The sequence below is a fragment of the Botryllus schlosseri genome, chromosome 2, assembly GCF_051294905.1.
Source record: "Botryllus schlosseri isolate E-star chromosome 2, Bs_hap1, whole genome shotgun sequence".
NCBI classification, from domain to species: Eukaryota; Metazoa; Chordata; class Ascidiacea; order Stolidobranchia; family Styelidae; genus Botryllus; species Botryllus schlosseri.
Genome location: NC_137237.1, coordinates 19735829 through 19755875, shown reverse-complemented (window position 1 = coordinate 19755875; position 20047 = coordinate 19735829). Strand labels below are relative to the sequence as shown.

The 20047-nt window shown below is 41.7% G+C and overlaps 1 pseudogene across 1 annotated transcript in view; it reads right to left on the bottom strand.

Annotated features, from left to right (window-relative positions):
• The window catches only part of LOC145434069 (furin-like protease kpc-1), a 30488-nt pseudogene extending 12865 nt beyond the window's left edge, over positions 1-17623 (bottom strand). The window contains exons 1-11 of the transcript XR_013913263.1: positions 10518-17623; positions 9044-9336; positions 8696-8806; positions 8507-8635; positions 6542-6688; positions 6308-6473; positions 6112-6237; positions 5890-6052; positions 3913-4009; positions 3386-3708; positions 3134-3313 (exon numbers count right to left, since the gene is read on the bottom strand). The product of XR_013913263.1 is annotated as a furin-like protease kpc-1 (transcript). The remainder of the gene's footprint in view (positions 1-3133; positions 3314-3385; positions 3709-3912; positions 4010-5889; positions 6053-6111; positions 6238-6307; positions 6474-6541; positions 6689-8506; positions 8636-8695; positions 8807-9043; positions 9337-10517) is intronic.
• Positions 17624-20047: the final 2424 nt, after the last annotated feature.

Sequence of the window (20047 nt, the reverse complement as noted above, 5' to 3'; positions counted from 1 at the left end):
CAAGCAGGGAAGTCATGGATACAAGTGTTACTAATCAGGTCTTTGGTCTGACCCGGCCGGGGATCAAACCCACGACCTACCGATCAAGAAGCCGGACGCTTCACCATTACGCTATCTTGTCGGCATTACGCTATCTTGTCGTGTACCAAAATTTTGAAAAAATGTACCACTCAGATGGGGTGTTCAGGGGTGTACCAGATCCGCATTAAAATGGACCGATGACTAGTTAAGGCTATCACAATAAACAGACAAGTTTATGCTTTAGAACAGACATGGGCAAAGTGCGGCCCGCGGGCCACATGCGGCCCAAGAAGCTATTCTGTGCGGCCCGCAAAAGGTTGCTTGAAATTCAAAACATAAAAATTGCTTTTTGAAAATGACTAAAACCATAGGCTGTATCAAATGAACAGGAAATTCGTTTACTTTGAAGCCCGTTCATTAATATGCCAGGATTACGCTGCCTACGTACCTGACATGCGTAATCCAGATTCAAAATAAAGGTAGTGCGGCAAAGTATGAGTAGCAATTGAAGCCACAAGAAATCATTCTTTCCGAATAGTTTAGTTCAAACCTTCCTTGTTGCCACTGTCAAATTACGCATTATACGGTATGTGTTTTGTTACGTGATATATTTCCAAATCCCTAATTCGTAAAACAAGTCAATCAGTGCTTGTGATTATACTATGACTCATCATATCTATCATCCATAAAGGATTAACGGGCATGCTCAAAATAGAAAGACGAAAGCGGAAATTCAAAGAAGGTTTACGTTTAGAATACTAAATACGTTATTCTGGAATCAGGGATAAACCCATCCATTCAGTTTTTGCCGAGCATGTCGCCGAGCTTAAGGATTTTAATGAAAATGACAAAAACACGAAGCACTCGGTCAAGGGAGGGCGAAGTTCAGAAAAACTGCAAGCTTCGCTCAACATAAAGGCTATTTCAGCTGTACGTGTACCTGTACATGTACACTGCTCGGAAGGCAGTGACCAAGAAAATAAAGCTTTGTTTTGTTGGTATTCATGGTGTTTCTCGACTACTATGGTCATTTACACCAGGCCGATATTCTTTTTGTATTTTCCGTAACTGCCGACTTATAGCACGGCCCACCTCTAGGCTTTTGTAAGACACCGCTGACGCGGATGAGGTGGAGAGGAGGAGCCTAGGTAAACCTCCAACACTTAGATATCGGAATTCGGAAGTCGACCTCGGTCGGACTCGAACCCGCACCCATTGGTGTTGCACCCGCGGATTATACCACTGCGCTATCTCGCCACGTAAAGCTTTGTACTATTGCATATACATTTCAGTGCTGTGGTTCTCAAACTGGGATACGTGAAAGCATCAGAAAGGTGGCTCGAAGCCGAAGTTTATTTAAAAAACATTTCATGCTCCGCGCGATATACCCCCCGCTTATAGTTGTTGCTTTGTGTATTGTCCGACTTTAGATATTTCACAATTCTCTCATCAACAGCCATAATCTTCCGTGCTATCAAACTGTCCGTTGGGATTGCTAGCATTCTGGTTGCACTTTTTATTATTTAGTGATATCATGATAAGAGCGCGCGATCATAAAGGGAGGCGTGCCAAAAAAAGTTTGAGAACCACTGTTTTAGAGTCATAATAGAAGAACGTGGATATCGGTTTTAAGATAGCTAAAATGTATCATGTTTAACATTGTTTCGAATCATGACAGCAAGTAGGCTGTATCTATTTTATTAACCGTCAATTTCTCATTACCTTATATCAACACATTCACTGAGCAGCATTTATTAAGAATGTAATTTAGAAATTAAATTAAAATACGCTGGAGAGTATAGCTAAAAATTTTCACGCGGCCCGCCAACGTATTTATTTTTCTCATTTGGCCCGCGGAGGAAAATCATTGTCCACCCCTGCTTTAGAACATATTGGCCGGGTGTGCAATATCATACAATTTTCCTATCAGCTGTACGTAGCTTGTAACTTACATTCCTTTTGTGATATCATATGCAAATGTTTCCCCCATCATTTAAACGTGAGTAATGGACTAATTGGCTCCTTTTGGAGTACAACAGGATGGACTTGAAATATGCTCCGCTTGCGATATCTGTCTACAATGAATTTTGAGGAAACCATGCATCGTGACAGCTCATAAATATTAAATTGTTACTTTCTGCGAGGTGCTTTTAAATAGCGCAGTGTAGGCTACATCATTGCATGGGCGTGGACAGGCTGTCTTAGGGGGTCGAGTTTGAGCACCACTGTGCTAGAAGGTGGTCCGGTAACCTCGAGTCCTGATTAGTATTTAGCATTTCAAACAAGTTGCAGCCTTGTTCATCATCATTTCCACAGGCCAGCGGTGGCCAATCTGCAGACGTACGGTCGCATGCAGCCGTTAAACAACAGTTATGCGGCGTGTGTTGGCGACCGTCAATATGCAGTTACAAATAACGAATTGGTTCCCAAATCGTCGATAGATTTATGACTTGAAAATTTTATTCGCGCTTTTTGCGATTCAGGGTGACTTAGATTTTTCGTTTTTGATATAATACTGTAATCTAAGCCCTACAGTCCAAATGCGAACTGCAGAAAATGATGGGCCCTATTAAGAAATACCAAGTCGGGATCGTGAGCGTCTCACGAATGAAGAAATGACTACTTCTAGTTGTAACTGAGTAGAAATGTGAGGCGTTACTTGTACTACTTGAGTAGCAACGCTGATAACTTCGACCGACTCTAGTTCATGGTAAAATATTACGGCGAATCAGAAACCACCAAAACGCCAAATTTACAGACACTCGGCGACATTTTGTCAAAATTAACTTTTTTAATGTCAAAAATGGCCAAATTTTCATTTTTAGGCATAATCTACCGTTTAGGTCAAAAAATAGCCCCTATTCATTATACAGGCGATTGCTCTTTGCGTCAGTCGGAGTGCTTAATTTTTTTGGTGATTTCTAATAAGTACATATACAAGGAAACATATGCAATATATTTATAACATTTTTATAGCATATTTATAGCGTATTTATAACCTATATGACATATTTATGAGACAACAGAAAAACAACTTTCGAAAATACATGGCCCGGCAGGCTATAGAGTACACCATATCAGCATCTGATATCTACGCACTATACGAGCTCACCTTCTCTCGAGAATATTCGAAACTGTGCCATGTGGAGACCTCAGGAATATCCGTAGTGAACCCCTCGATAGGTGACGCAATGTCATTCTAAGAATGACATGTTCCAAGTGGTTGACTTCGTTCGCAGTTCCATGACATCCTTGACTGTTCAACTCGACTCCCAAACTAGTTGTAATTGTTCTGTGAAGAAACGTACCCCACGCGAAGGTAAGGTTAAATATCACGCGGTATCAGCGTATGCTGGTGCTATACCTTCTGGTGGAATCAATTGGATTTTCGCACCGTGTCTGTTCCGGTACAGTTGTCCAGGTACGCGACACGTGAGTTAGCAGCAATGCGTCAATCAGGCCAAATCCAAAAACATGAGATACGTTGAAACCAGCGCCGTTGCTGACCCAGTCATCAGCTTGCAGGCCATTTGGATTTGATGTTCTCACGATAATATGCTGCACATCGCGCCACGTCAAATGCTCATTGGCTTCTAGCATCAGCGCTATTACTCCTGCAGCCATGGGTGCTGACGCGGAAGTGCCGGTATGTTGATATGTACATTGCCCGCGGAGATCAGTGGTTACCTGGACGTAATTACAATGGACATTGGACATATTGAAAGCACTGTGTGGCAATGTTATTTGTCACGCAAAGGTTTGTTCCTGAAAGCACATAACGTTGCGAGATGAGAAACCCAGGCAGACGTCGGCAATTAAGATTCCATAACAATCTGTCAAGCCTTCAATCATCACGAATAACCAGTCGTGCAGTACACGAAAACAACTTACAATCTTCCCTTCGTTTGTTTCGCCACTGCTGTAGGTCGTTGCTAAGGTCGACGCACAGCTTTCCAAATACCAAGGCCGATGCCCATTCTGGGAAACACTTTGAAACAAGAGCACGTGTTATAATTTACCCTTTACATTTCCACGGGTCCGTATATATGCATGTTGATTTCCAAGAACTTATGACGTTGACGTCCCTATAAGGAAAGCATCGTAGCTAGCGAGATGTGCACTGGAATTCCGAAAAACAACGATGACGTATGTAGGGATTTGTTGAGAATGACAATGCATCAGAACAGAAATGTTCAAAAACAAGACCCTTGTTCAAAGAATATTTTTATTATTTTCTCGTTATTTCTATTCACAACGTCCTATGTTTAAAAATAACATCCAAAATGATAATATTTGGTTCACTTGTTGGCACGGGATAGAATGCCCGAACGTTCCGCTATTTTTGTTTTCAAGAAATATATTTGGTGTATTCAATACACTTGTATTCAAGAAATATTTACGCGACATAATCACTAATCACCATGTACGGCATAGACATAGCTGATTTGAACAGTAACTGCTTTGCTTTCACGCATTATCGTTAATGCTATCCATAAACAGGTCATCATGCATCATGACTGGATTTGCAAAATCGAGCATCGGCCTACTGTGATATGGTATCTCCCTAATGTGCAGTAATGAATATTTTTCTTAGACCGCTGGTGCAACAGAAATTCGCCGATTCTAATTCCACCCTTTGGAATCGCAATCAGGTGCGCTTCATTGCCTGTGTTATACCGGTCAAATTATTTATCGAATCTATCAGGTTATGGAAACACCGATTCGAGTTTGAGTACTCGAGGACTCGAGTATTCGGGAATTCTACTATTTGTCTGTCGTGGAAATCCGGAAACATCGTGTATTATAGCATACGAAGCAAGCGGTACAATGCTACGCATAATAGTGGAAATTCATTTGTTTGAAGATATGATTAATCCACAGCATTATCACAAAGTGCAATGAAATAGGTAAAGTAAAAAAATTACCAAATGATCTTTAATGCGTCATACGTATTTGAACTTTACACGTCGTTCACACTCGTACCACGCCACAATGAGTGATATGAATGCTCGACTCAATTTGAAGCCTACAACTTAATGTTACCATACGCCCTCCTTTATGAGGATTTGTCCATTTCGGAAAATTTAAAATGTCCTCCGATGTCGCCTAAATGCCCTCAATTTCGGCAATTCTTCCTCCTTTGCAGCTTTTACAGTTAGTGGCGTAGGAGCATGCTGCTGCGCATGGCTTTCGTTGAACATGCCACCCACATTTTGAACTAGTTTCAACCATTTTAATTATATTTACTGGAAATCTTGTGTTGACTAAAGAAAATGGTCATCACTTCGCCTCGACTCCCGGATAACCCACCTTTTTCAGTACTTCTGTAGTGTTGACTAAATAAAAAGTCATGCTATGCTAATGGGCATAGTCAAGTGAAAATCGGCATAAATGACGCGAAATAGGTAATGCGAACTTTCGAGCGGGTCATTACGGAGTCGACTCAGGGCGATGAACTTGTTTTAGTCAACACCACAGAAGTATAGCAAAAAAGCGGGTAATTCTGGAGTCGACTCAAAGTGGTGACCAATTTTAACTCAGGTACTCGTTTTGCCGAGCCCCCTACTTCTGACCAGTTAGTTCAATGTGTCGAAAACGAGACTGGTTGAAATTATTATAGGTATGTCACTTACAGCTGCTTGAATGTGACAAATTTGATCTTCGATTGCAATATTACTGATGTCGGCGAAAATCGCGCTTTAGTTTAAATGGAACTCGTGGCGTATGAATGACTACCGGATGAAAACTAACGTGCAAGACGTGACGGAAAATATGTTTGCTATCTTCAAAGATACCGGTCTTAATGGAACGCTGACATATCGTGATAAAAGAATGTAATTTAAGGGTCGCCCCCAACGAAATATTTACCTGCTGATTGCGATTGTATATATACTGTTGATATAGCCATCGCATGCACACGAGTCGTTGTGAAGACCACCATTACCGGAGGCCCATACAAATATTGATCCTTTACCGCCACGCCCTAGTCTTGCCCCTTCTTCGAAGGCTGCTTTGGCAAGCTCCCCTGGGCCTGTGTCAGTAACCGACGACGGTAAATCGTGGAAATCTCAGTTGATTCAGACTAATGACCTTCAACGGTTTTTCCGTCATCCTCCGGCCCCCAAGATGCGCTATATACATCGATGTATTCACGGTGATAACCCAGTGAGGTGGCTTCGACGGCATCGGTGACTTCACCATCAAGCATGCGAATGCCTGATTAGAGTTTGGTTACTTAAAGTGTCTGTCGCCAACAAATGTACCGTGAAAGAACAAGAGTATTTACCGCCTATCTTTGCCTCGTAAGCAGTCCCAACACTGCAGATGTTATTTCCAGACACGGCAGCAACCACGCCGGCACATCTCGTGCCGTGATTGTTCTCATTGGAGATGTCGTATCGCGGAGTCGGGTCATCGTCGTCGCCGTTGATGTCACGGGATGCGCGAGGATCCTGGAAACGGTGAAAAAAGCCATTCGTCGATGGAAGCGGCGAGGTAGTGTCGCCGGTCCTATTCTCACGAAATTATGTTGCAAGTCGGGATGGCTCTTCTCGATCCCATCGTCTAGAATAGTGACTACGACACCCTTGCCGGAATATCCCACCCGCCAAGCGTCGGATATTTTCATGCTGGTAGGGCATTCGCTGTCGTTCACTCCCCCGCAGTGCTGTTCGAATAGATGAAGATCACCACAGGAAATCCTCAAAGCTGAAGGCCGTATACACTGATTGTGTTGGGACTCCGGACGACAGTGCGTCCTCTTGAGTTGAGTAGGGTATTGCTATAGTGTATATTCAATGATCGTTCAGTTGTGCTGCGCTCTGAAAATAAGTCGTAAAATGTGGAGACCTCGGAAATCAAAACCGCGATCTCCCTGCACTCGAAATAGCATTTTATATCAATTAATTAGTGATGATGTCGTTAGCCAATTACTATCAGAGCTGTCGCGAACATACATACACATAAAATCATGCGTAGTTGATCGCGCGAAATGTATTTAGAATTTTAATATATGGCCATGAAACCGCGCATAGTTCAACGCTGATGAGCGTATTGCTCTCGTGTTACCCGAGAGCTTATGTTATCCGTGAAGACGGAACATGCACACTGCACACTGCACAGCCCTAAATACACATAAAATCACGCATAGTGATTCGGTCAAATTTACGCAGAATTTTAAAGTTTAGAACGTTCATATTTCTAGGAAGCGTATAGGAATTAATATTACCAAGTGGCAGTTCACGGAATTTAAACACTCAAAATCATATTTTGGAATGATTCATTAGTAATGATTAGGGCCATTTTTATATGACAGTAAAAAATCAATTATATGACTTTATTTTATGGAAATTATGACTTTATAGGACTTTATGTGAAAATAGTGCATTTTTACATGTAACCAACGTCACTCATGGAACTGACGAGTAAAACATACACAACATAACAGTAATACGCATCCATTTTTATTTTAAACCACTGTTGTAGTACAGTTTCATGTAGTATGGAATATTGAAGTCTTTAAAGTGACAATTTGGACGTAAAAATGACTTTAGTAAGGAAAATGAGCGCTCCACAGACGCTGATGTGGGCTGACACTTCTGCAGTTTTGCATTCAGCGCTGGTGAAATGTCTTGCCTTTGTAGCTCCATAATTTGTTTCACATCGTTTCTTAATGTAATTTTTGAGCTCAAGCGGATCTTTTCTGAAATCAAGGGATTTAGATCAGCATTAGCCTCTCTGATGGTCCATTTTCCGTATCAAGTTTGAAATATTGTTGTAGTGGAGGCATATTTCTGTGATCAATTCTTCAATTATTTATTATAGTGGTGCCCACCATAAATACTATTTTATTCAAATCCAAATGCATTTGTATATAACTAGACCAAGGTAGAGTTTTTTAGCCTGCTTACCCACTGACTGAACTTCAAATGACGTCCTACTTCAGTGCACAGAAGTAAAACAGATTGTGTAGCAACACAATGCAACGTGTGACCTCATAATGCAATGTGTGACCTCATAGGTCTGTGACTGTAGTGTTATGTAGGCTAACCTTACAGCTTGCCTTCGTTCAATGAGAAATTGCCTCACTTTCTTAGTGCTTAATTGTTTCACCGCTTTCTATTCACCACTTTTTATTTAAAGTATATAACAATATGACTTTGTAACTCAAATATGACCTAACCAGGAAAAGATGACTTTATATGACTTAATAACTTTCTTAATATACCCCATAGGGGCGTGGTTTTCGCGTTAAAATTGATTTCACGACTTACTGATGCATAGAAAAAAATATGACTTTAATGACTTTAAATGGCCCTAGTAATGATGCATTTATCCAAGCGCTACCACAGTCATCGCGAACATACATAGTCTTCAATACAAAAATCATACATAGTTGATCGCGCAAATCTACGCAGAATCTGAATGTTACAACGTCCTTATTTTTCGAAAGCGTAGGCATTATAAGAATTATCACGCAACAAACCATGTACCACATCCATCTCCAAGCGGGGTCGTTCGGATTTCCTAATGGCCCAGTGAGGTCTCGCGACAGAGTAGGGCGGCGATTTCTACGAACTCGTTTCAACGTCTTTAACCTTTCTGCCACCATAACCTGAATTAAAATAGTATCAATGTTTTTAGCACTGGGTAATTTCCATTCTTACGCCCTTACATGTCGGTCTTTTTCGAGTCTGGTCATTGAAAGGGGTAGATGAGCCGCACTGATCGAGCGTTTGGTTATCCGCTTGTCCTCAAACAGATACCACCCGTTCAAGGGTTTGATCTATTCGGATATAATATTGCTATTAAATGACGGTCGCGCCTCGAAAGATGTAAAGCCGCTTAATTTGAAGATGTGGTATTATAGCGTCGCGCATCATAATTACGAAATGAATCTTCAAAGCGCCGCTTTGAGCGAGACATTTTGTCATAATGTATTGGATGGCATTGACTTTCCAATATCCGGTCGTAATCCTTCCTTTCATTATTTACGAAGTTCTTGACGTAGTGAAATACTCACTTGGCCCTTGAAGATAAATCCGTATTTTGATGCAAGCGCTGCGGCAAGTTGGTGGTCGTTAGTATCCAAGTTCACTGCGATCTGATTTAGATACGTCACTGGTTTCTTGTAACTTTGATACACGTGTTGAACTAAATGTCTTGATGCGTCGTTTACTCTTTGGAGTTCAGTTACGTGAACACCGACCGCCATAGAAACACAGCATGTTGCCAACACCATAATGAAGCCATAGTTCAGCCTGGTACATTTCAATCGTAAATAGGTCGACACTGACAGACAATTCTCGGTAGAAGGCATAGGCGCCGAACCTGGGCATGCAAGGCATGCCAGGCATGCCTAGACATTTTTTTAGGCATGCGGCATGCCTAGAATTCGGTTTGGCATGAATCGGCATAAACCCCGATTGTGTTATTTAGAACGAATCGTAATGTATTTCCGTTTACGACATTACCTGCTACCGCTCATGTGAGTGAGGTAACCCGTTGCGCGCGGCCAATTAGCTAAAAGCGCGTTGCCAATTAACGAGATTTGTCTGTGCACAATGTAACGCGACGTGAATCACGTGATCTCCCGCTGAGATGATCGCGAAATTGTGTCATTGATTGCCGTGCGCTCGGCAATCAGCGTTTTGGATTGGCAATCAGCGTTTTCAGCCTGCTTTATCGCGTCTCCGACAAGCCTAGAGCATGAAATCACATCAGCAGTAGGTCCGGTGCCATCGCTGCCTGCACTATCGCATCTGCATTGGCGCGCACGATATTATCGCTTGCCTACACAATCGCATCTGCAACAGGCCTGGTACAAAAGATATCATCGCTGGCCAACTATCACGTCTAGAGCCGAGAATGCGTTGGCTCCCATCTCTCGAGCCTACCATGCGTTAGTTCCAATCTCTCGATGGCTTGGTGACAATGCCGTTAGGTGTTTATTGGTTAGCGATTGTAATTAAAGAGCGACATCGCTGACCTGAATAACATCGAATGTCCGCAGACAGGTGCGATTGTGAGTGCGCCGTGCATGCGTAAGTGAATTCCGCTAATACCTAAACATAACCATCAGAAGATGTGTGTCAACTGTCAAGGCTTGAGTTGTAAAAGACGGGAAAGGTTTGAACAACCTGAAATCGGTGCCATTATAGAACACATTCCATAACAACTCTGACATTTTGCCTTGCGCAAATCGTCGCCGAGGTTACGTAATACGCGTTGATAAGCCGCGTATTTAATTGTTCGCTAGCGATCAGGAACTCGTTAATTGACAGCACTTCCGGACTCGTTGACAAGCCTATCATACGCGCAAGTTTGTTAACACGAAGATATTGCATAATCGGCATTTATGCAGGCACTTAACTCTCATGAATTGATGCAATATTATCCCTAATTTTCAATTCCGTCGGATCATGACGTCATTCCTTTGTGACGTCATCGAACTCGCATGCCTAAGGAGAATTAGCGTTCGGCGCCTATGGTAGAAGGTCTGAAGTTTGGCAGGCGTGATAATCCGTTGTTTGGTCCACGCGGTTTTAGACAGAGCTGTCTTCTTTTTTTTGATAATTCCATTGCGGATTATTAGTTCGACATTTGCAAACTTAGCCTACATTCGGATGAACTGTGAAAATGGAGATATCGTAGGCCGCGCATAACGCTATATTGCTATAGGCCAGTGGTTCTCAACCTTTTTCACCTCGCGGACCGGTAAAATTTCCAAAAATAGTCGGCGGACCGGCGGGTCTTCGAAAACGGAAATCAACCCAAAATATGATTACGGAAGGACGTAGTTTATTTTTGTCCTTGATGTTTTTGCGGCATATGCACCGAGTCATGATACACATACACACGATCTGCGCATGTGCATGATGTGCATATGCCGCTGGACAAGGAAGTGCACATATAGCCTTTACGGCTTTCTAAGTCATGCACCACCCCTCCACGCTATCCCAGTAATGCATGAGCGCCAAGCAGGGAAGCCATGGATACCAGTGTTTCTAATCAGGTCTTTGGTCTGACCCGGCCGGGAATCGAACCCGCGACCTAACGATCAAGAAGCCGGACGCTTAACCATTACGCTACTCTACTCTTTCCCAATTTGGACAATATATTCTCCTATTTCAGATTTATATACCTTCCGAAGACTAGAACAAGGTCCCTTGGGCCGTGAAAACGAGTAATGATGCTGGCCTAGGCCTATACATAACCGGTACCACCATCATGACATCGCAGTCTGGGGTGTCTTATGACCCGATATGCCTAACTTTTTCAGAGAAAATCAATATCTCCCCGATTTGTTCACCGCTGATCCTCAAGATTGCATCAGAGAGTCACGATATATCAGTGAGAAGGCGGGGTACACAGCAGGTCGCCAACTTCATTCCTACCAAAAATTCACCAAATATCGAAAACAAATGTATATATTTGTATGGGTAATGAAATAATCGCACCCCACCACCCTCTCATAAAGCACAACACAGCACAGAAATAGTGCTTTGGCATATTCTGTCATCTACCGGCATACTAAACCTCACAATACCTTGCATTCCACGCCTGAGATGTAAAATCACTGAAATATGACGAAACTTCCAACTGATCATTTGGAAGAACAAAGCCTAATTTGATTATGAAATGGCGATAAATCTCCGAAAGTAACACGAGGTGCTTTGCTAACGACACAAGTACAGACGACCTTTCCTACACGTAGGAAATAACTTGAAACTATACGTGCACGGTGTTTTCAAATGATCATGATAATTTCAGTTACAAACATCAATAGGCTACGGTTGTAATTGAATATGGTGCCAAATTTAAAGAATCAATGTAAGTCATCAATGACGAGAACATGAGGAGAAATCATCCTCTTCTCGAGTTTATCTTTTTACCGTAGCCTGCAGTGCCGTATAGCCATCCCTTCCAAATGGAGAATGTAAACTTCAAGTTAATGAGCAATTTGCTCCTGTCTCTTCGATATTATTCGTGGTATACGTGGTTCAATTGAAGTTTCTGCTAGGCGAAGTACAGCAGCGACATCCGCACGATTTCTCTGTTTGGTCTTGATGAGGGATAATGATGAAAAGCTTTTTTCGGATAGGTATGTTGTGGAAAAAGTAAAGAGTAATTTCATAGCTTTATCACTGAGCTCGGGATATTCATTTTTCAGTGATATCCAAAACTGTGACAACGGTTCGTCTTTATACTTAGACATCAGGGTGGCATCACAGGAAAGCTCAATTAGCGATTCTTTCTCAATATTTTTAAGATTACACTTATTATGTCGGTTGTAAAAGGATTAACAATCCAGTAATTTCCCTTTCGCGGGTCTACACTTTCTGGAAAATATTTGTCAAAACTGACCTGTATACCTGCTCTAAGTGTTAACGTATGATAGCAAATATTTCCTGTGTGTCTATGGAAGCATTGGAAACGGCGTCTTCCAAAGAGGGAAACATATCAATATCATCTTTCTCAACATTGCTCTTCCAAAACATCAGTTTGCGTTTGAAGGCATCGGTTTTGTTACGCAGCGTAAATTTGTTGGTGTGATTTCCTTGCAGCGACTTTATTCAGCTCATTCATGCGGTTGAATATGTCTGCTAAATACGCTAGCTTTGCGGTCCACATCTCATCTGATATGAGTTCTTTTAGTGGAGAATTTCCCTCCAACAGAAACTGCTTGACTTCCTCCCTCAACTCAAATAGTCGAGTGAGAACACGTCTTCTCGAGAGCCACCTTACTTCTGCATGAAGTAAAAGATGTTGATGTTGCGCACCCAGGCTATCACACAAAGTCTCAAAAAGCCTTGAATGCAATGCTCGGCCACGTATATAATTTATAATTCTCACTGCACCGTTCAGAACTTCGGTCAATTCAGGAGACATTTTTTGGCACATAAATTTTCCCTGTGAAGAATGCAATGTGTAACGAGCAGATCTGTGTTTGCCACTTTTTCAATTTTCGCAGTTACACCCGAATAGCATCCCGTCATGTTAGCAGCACCGTCAGTACAAACACCGACGAATTTTTCCCAATCTAAACCTTGTTCTTGGACATACGTATCGAGAGATCGAAATAATTCTGAACTGGTCGTTCGTCCAGGTAGTTGCAGGGAACAAAGAAATTCGTCAATGATACTACCTTCATGTTCATATCGAACAAAGCAAGCAGGTACTGCACAATTACTCAAATCCGTAGATTCGTCAAGTTGTATAGCAAAATATTTCGAATTCTTTACTAGCTCAATAACTTGTTGTTCCACATCAACTGCCACATCCAATATTCTCCTTTGAATTGAATGATTTGATAGTGGTATGGCTTTAAGTTTGTTAGCTAGTTCCGGACCCAAAACCTCTTTCGCAGCTGCTAACAGGCATGGTTTTATTAAATCTTCTCCAATAGTAAAAGGCTTTTTCGCTTTGCTAATTAGGAGGGCAATTATATAAGATGATCTGAGAAGATGTTTATCAGTAGCTGTCATCTTTTGTAAAATTCTTTCATTTTCAACTTTGTACAGTGGCCTTTTAAAATAAGAAACAGGCTTCCCAACGAGGTCGGCATGCAGTGAGTGAAAATGTCGAGTAAGCTTTGAAGGCTTCATGGCATCGTTTGAAAGTATTTTGTTACAAACCAAGCACATGCGAAGTGGTGCTTTTTCACTGCTTGGAGCAATAGCAAATCCGAGCTCTATAAGTACATACTATCGTACTGCCTTGTGAAGTCTACTTTTCGCTTCTTGCTTTCTGGGTAAGCCATATCAGCATTGCCTGACCGCTTCACGCTAGGTGGTAAATCTGAAGTACATCCTTCCTCTGTGCTGGTAGACCCTTTAACTTCAATTTGACTGCTGGCCTTCGCTCGAAAGAAATGCTCAATACATTTCCGTTTGCTACACTCCATAATAATGTCAATATTCACTAAAATGAACGGTCAAATTTCGTTACATTTTGCTCAAAGTCTTCTTAGCGTTCACATACAACTGGTCTTGGAAGTTCGACACTTACAGGTCAAACAATCGTCTGTACACAACAATTCATATCTGTACCAGCAGCATGTGTTGTGATCATTGACGCCGGACGCAGGTAGGCTACGTATACCGCGCATAGCCTACCCAGACAAGGTTTTGGGTATGCAGTTACCCTGAATTCCGCTAGGCATGTAAACACCTGAACTAGCTGTTGACTTGCGCGAATTAGAAATAAGCAATTTATTTCGTTTCTATACTGCTGCTCAGGTGAGAAATTAGCACCAACACATTGATCGAACGCAAGTAATGCGAAACGACCAAGACCTCGATGTTAAAGATTTGTTGACATCTGACGCGCCGGCCGGAACTATCGCTTCTGTGGCAATTGTGTTGTCATACTGACTGCCAAGACGGAATTGATAATTACCGCACCTCGCTGTTTTGCAGTTGTATTTTCATCTCTACGTTACACAGGATATACTACAAACGTATCGAAATTGATTCCCCGTATTCGAGACGTTGGCTAGTGATGTGAGTCAGTTGAAAGGCATTTGCTAAATAAGTTAACACTATGAAGTTATTGTTACATCACCTTGCATTTTGCGATTAGGATATAAAATTGGAATATGTCTCGCGGACCGGCAAGAATGTTGCCGCGGACCGGCGGTTGAGAACCACTGCTATAGGCTATATGGTAGGGTTACCATATTTCAGCAACTCAAATTCCGGACACTCTTTAGCGCCCACTAGTGGATTTCAAAATGAGTTATGACGTCACACTAGCAAACCTTTGCTCATAGACCAGAGGTGGTCACGATCCGGTTCAGGAGTATGTGGCTGTGTGTGTTTTATAATCGGGAACGAAAGCACATGTTTTCAGCTTCCTCCCGCCCACATAAACAATTATTCTGAGCCCACGCTATAGGGTAATCGATGCAACTTCTGGGTGGGGGTGCTTGCTATATCAATTTGGTTTTTATATGCATATCTGGTCGTTGAATTATTGGAATGAATTCTGTAAATAATATTCGTATATTCCATATATTGCTATATAGATACTACTCTCCGCCCACGTGATCAGAGTTAGCGGTAGAGCTGGTGGCGGATAATGAATGAGTTCGAAAATACAGGGAGCGTAATTGCACATCGTTAAGTCATCAGCCTTATATGCCGGTGCGCACCACGGAGCTTTATAAACACCCCACATCCAGTGGTTTCCAACCTTTTATGGTCGCGACTCCATCTCCAATTTGAAAATGTTCCGTTGCCCAGATCAAAATTTGACGAGCTGATTACTAAAACAAGTCAGCATCTTTGCTCAGACTTACTCGCGAGCTAATTTGTAAGCTGATAACGTTCAACATATTCTCAAACCCCAGAATAAAGGCAAGCGACCCCCCTCCCGTTTGGAACCACTCTCTTTGAATTTGAATGAAGCATTTAAACCGCCTTAACGATCTCTAGGAATATACCGTTCTCCTATAATTGCGATTACAATTAGGCTTATTCCAGTAAATGAAGGTTGTTTATATTTATATTTTATTGCAGATTTTGAGAGGTGGTAGTCTCCATATCAAATTCAATAAATGTAATAGTAAATCGCGCACAGCGCGAAGAAAAATATTATGCATCAGCATAAATATTCCCTACAAAATACTGTTTTTATGCTGATTTACGGAAAAATTATGAGCCTACGTCAAGTCTTCAAAATTCCGGACATTTGGCATATTTTAGAAATTCCTCCCGGACGCTAGTTTGAACAGTGAAATTCCGGACGTATGGCAACCCTACTATATGGTTACATATAACAACACAAGACGACCAAACTAACCATATTCAGTTATCGTTTCCCGGTGGATTTCTTGATAATCCAGGATACTATGTAAAACTCTCTGGCAGCGTATCAAAGCGGTTATTACTAAAACTTCTGGTTGTGTAAAAATTGTAATCGTTCTAAATTCTTCAGCGGTATACGGTCTTTCGCCAATCAAACTCGAAATAAAATGACAATTAAACGAGTTAAGAGTTTACGGTCCTTCGGTGGCTTTCCAAATGCAGATTAAATCGCTGGTCGCTGCTATGAGAGTCTCGTTCTCCTTCACTCAGTACGATCCAATCTATCTATCAAGCCATCATTGGCCTGGTCGCTCGAAAGGAAGTTTCCGTATTTCTGTTTTGAATCAAGTACATCGAGCATTGATGACAGCCTAATTGGCAAACGACAGATGATACCGTCATCGAAATACCTCAACATTCACTACGAAATTGTTCGTCTAAATAGCATTCTCAAACTTGCGCTTACAGAACTTAATGATCTGTCTCGCTTGCATCTCTCCCGGCCACAATCGATTTAGCGTAGGGTTGCCATACGTCCGGAATTTCCCGGACATGTCCGGAATTTCACTGAAAAATCTGCGTCCGGGAGGAATTTTTAAAATATGCCTAAATGTCCGGAATTTTGAAGGCTGAAACCAGGCTCAAAAGTTTTTCGTAAATCAACATAAACAATATCATTTTCAAGTAGATATATGCTATTCAAAATTGTTTATGCAACGTATAATGATATCATTATGGGCACCAGGCACCACCCTCGCCAAAAATGCGATCAAAAGAAATATAATAATCATCATTATCCACTGAAATAAGTCTGATTGTAATCGCAATTGTAAGCTAACGATATATTCCTAGAATTGGTTAAGGCGGATTAGATGCTTCAATCACAGACAGTGGTTCCAAATCTTAGAGGGTCGTTCGCCTTTATCTGGGGATCGCGATGATGTTGGACGTAATCAGCTTCCTAGGCCGTGAGTAAGTTTGGCCAAGCTGTTTTTTTTTTAGTAATCAGCTTATCAAGTTTTGAGCTTTGCCACGGGATATTTTCAAGTGGGAAATGAGTTCGCGACCATGAAAGGTTGGAAATCACCGGATGTGCAACCTGCTGGTGCATTTTATAATAGCCTAATATATGGAAGAATCGATATTATTGACAGAATCCATACATAAAATTTAACAGCCAAATGCATATAGTAAGTGCCCAGAAAGTTACATCGACTACCCTATGGTTGGCCCAAGATCAGTGCTTTTTTGGTCGGAAGGGGGGGGGGGGAGAAAAAGTGTTGTTTTAGACCTGATTAAAACGCATAAACAGATAGCCGCACCGACCTAACAGTATAGCAGGGCTGTCAAACACAATCCTGACAGGACAGTCACGGCCTGCCAGATGATTTCATCCGGCCCGTGGAGGAATCTATTGCAGACCCTTGCAAGTAGCAATCACCATAGCTCACATTACATATGGCCCAATTCATGACACATGCTCCACTCCATTCCTGTATATCAGTGGTCGGGAACCGATGGCTCGCGAGCCATATATGGCTCTTTTGGGTATAAGATATGGCTCTTTGCCAAATATTTATTTTTGTACTGAATTGATCAATATTTCAGCGACTTGTTGGTAAATTTTCATCACGGACAAAATAGTTATTCATGGGGGCAGTATAAACATGTCTTTGAGAGGTAAAGACAATGCCATCTTCGGGTTTAGGGGCTCGGACGGACCCCCTGTTTTCAAAATCATCTAATATTAGTGACTGTCACTCCGGCGGCTAATATCACTCACAAATTCTATGCACCCGACTAGAAGTCTTGCATTGTGCGATACGTTGATTAATCAAAGAGCATATAGCAGACATCCCGAACCGTGAAACGTAACAGTGGTCGCAAATCTGCAAGATTTGATATCAAATGTTAGTAGGGAAAACGCTATTTTTGTAATAGAAAAACGTTGGAAAGTGCACCACGGTATAGCGAAACAGACGCAGATTTGTGGCAATGACTAAAACAGCGTAACTTGGGAACGTAATTCTCTTGGAAGAAACGTTGCAGATATCCACATCATTGCGATCAAGGTAACATAAGCAGTGATTGATCTCGCAACGACACTGGTTTACTTGCTGCTCAAGATTCCATAACTATAGGCGCTTCCTGACCCCTGAACCCTGACATAGAAACGTCCTGAATATTCACGCGATATTTTATATTCTTACACATCGCTGTGTTACGAAGCTATTGCTGTCATCGTGACTTAGCCTTTTGTATGGGTACGCTCGATTGCCCGTGTTCCGTCCCCGATTGTAAATATAGCAGTAACGTAACGCTCAGAAACGAACTACGCTACAATTTTCCAACCTCGCTTTCGCACCACTACAAACTCTACAACCAGTAACTTAACTCCCTGAAAAACACGATCTTTACAAAAGATTGACGCAGTGGGATTATCTCCGCTCTTTCTCGACACCCTTTATCTGATGAGATCAAAGAAGCTGGCACGAGCCGCGTCACGCCCCACCGGGATCGGAACGCTTGGGAATAACTTTTCTCCAGTCGCATTCGGAAACATCAATATTGTTTTACGTAATAATCGACCCCTTTTGTACTCCGAAAAAGTAGAAGTACCCTGTCGTTGACCACTTCAGTAGATTTCGCCCATTGCATATATACACTATACAGAGGTGGTCAGTAACGAAGTACTTCTACTTTTTCTAAGTACTCAAGTAGTTTTCCTCTACTTCCGGTACTTACTCAAGTAGATATGGTTTTCTTTACTTCTACTTCGTAATATCTTATGATCGACTTACTTACTTTTCGCTATTTTCAATTTGTCAAGTAGAAGTAGTTTATTCCTCCAATAAGAAAAATAGCCTGATAAATTTCGGGGATGTTTTCACGGAATACCAACATTTAATATTCATAAAAGTCAAGTAAAGCGCAGAACTTTTGTTGCGCTTCGCGCACAGTAGTTATGGAGTGACGTACGTTTGCACGAAAGTGTTAGTGAATATAATTTAGGTACCGGATTGCGTGGCTCCGCTCACACCACATTGTCGCTCATATCAAATATTTCATCACAGTAAATAGGGCCCACCATAACGTTTCAAACTACCTTTTCGCAATCCAGCAATTACACATCATATCGTAATCTAGCAGCCCATGACGCGTCCTGCTAATCCGGAAAAGTGGACACCGACTTTTTTTAACGTTACACCTGTTTTAGCAAACCACAATTGAAGCTTTCTGGACAAAATACATGAAATATATTTTCCGCGTTTTAGAAGTGGTATTTGTATTTCACTTTCGATTCCGAGATCATACTTTCAGTTCTTCTGTCTACAGAACACATACCTGTTGAATTATAAATCCAGCCCACCAAATGTGGCTGAATTTCAAGCAGCAAAATCGTTGTCTTCCGTTTCCTCAGTTCGCCATGATCAAACATCGTCTTCAAGTCATGCCTAAGACTTAAGAGGATAGTGATGCTTAATTCTATACTATTCCGGAGTAGACTATATAACATAATTTTGTTGCGGTTGCGTGACTTTGAATTTGTTTACGACAATGAACTATTCCAAGTGATTTTGACATAATGCGAGATCAGTAATAAATAAGTTCTCAGGCGTTATGCCTGTGAGTCGTTACCAACGACTAGTTGCGGTCAAATTTTCATCATCCCTCGTTCACAACACAAACATACGTCGGGACCACTTATGCAATAGTCAGTGAGTTAAAATCAGGGCTGCCGTTGATTTAGCGATCCCCTGAAAATATTGCATATTTGTTTTTGGTGTAGCTTACTCTAATAGTAGGTGTTTCAAAAACAATCCTATTTAGTGCTCCGCGGTCTCATGAATACACGAGGATCTGACGCGGACACAAAGAGAGTGTACTGTACAGCGCAAAATAACCTTTAAGGGTGGTATCGTTGGCTACCATATCACTGAAAATTGTTCTTTCCGCAATTCCGCATCTCTCATTTTAAAAAATGAATATTTGGCGGTATTTGTCTGCTATACATTACGCACCTTCTGCTATGTTAAACCATTCCCGAATTCAAGGAAGGCTCAGTATGCTTGGTTGTCGTCACGCTTCCACTGCCGCGGCAACATACACTGGGCCTAAATACTTTTATAATAGGATGGTCCAAACCCTGGCAAGCGTACCTCATGCGGCCTGCGAGTCGGTATTTTTGCTGCCCGCGAACACTACTCGCGGTTTTT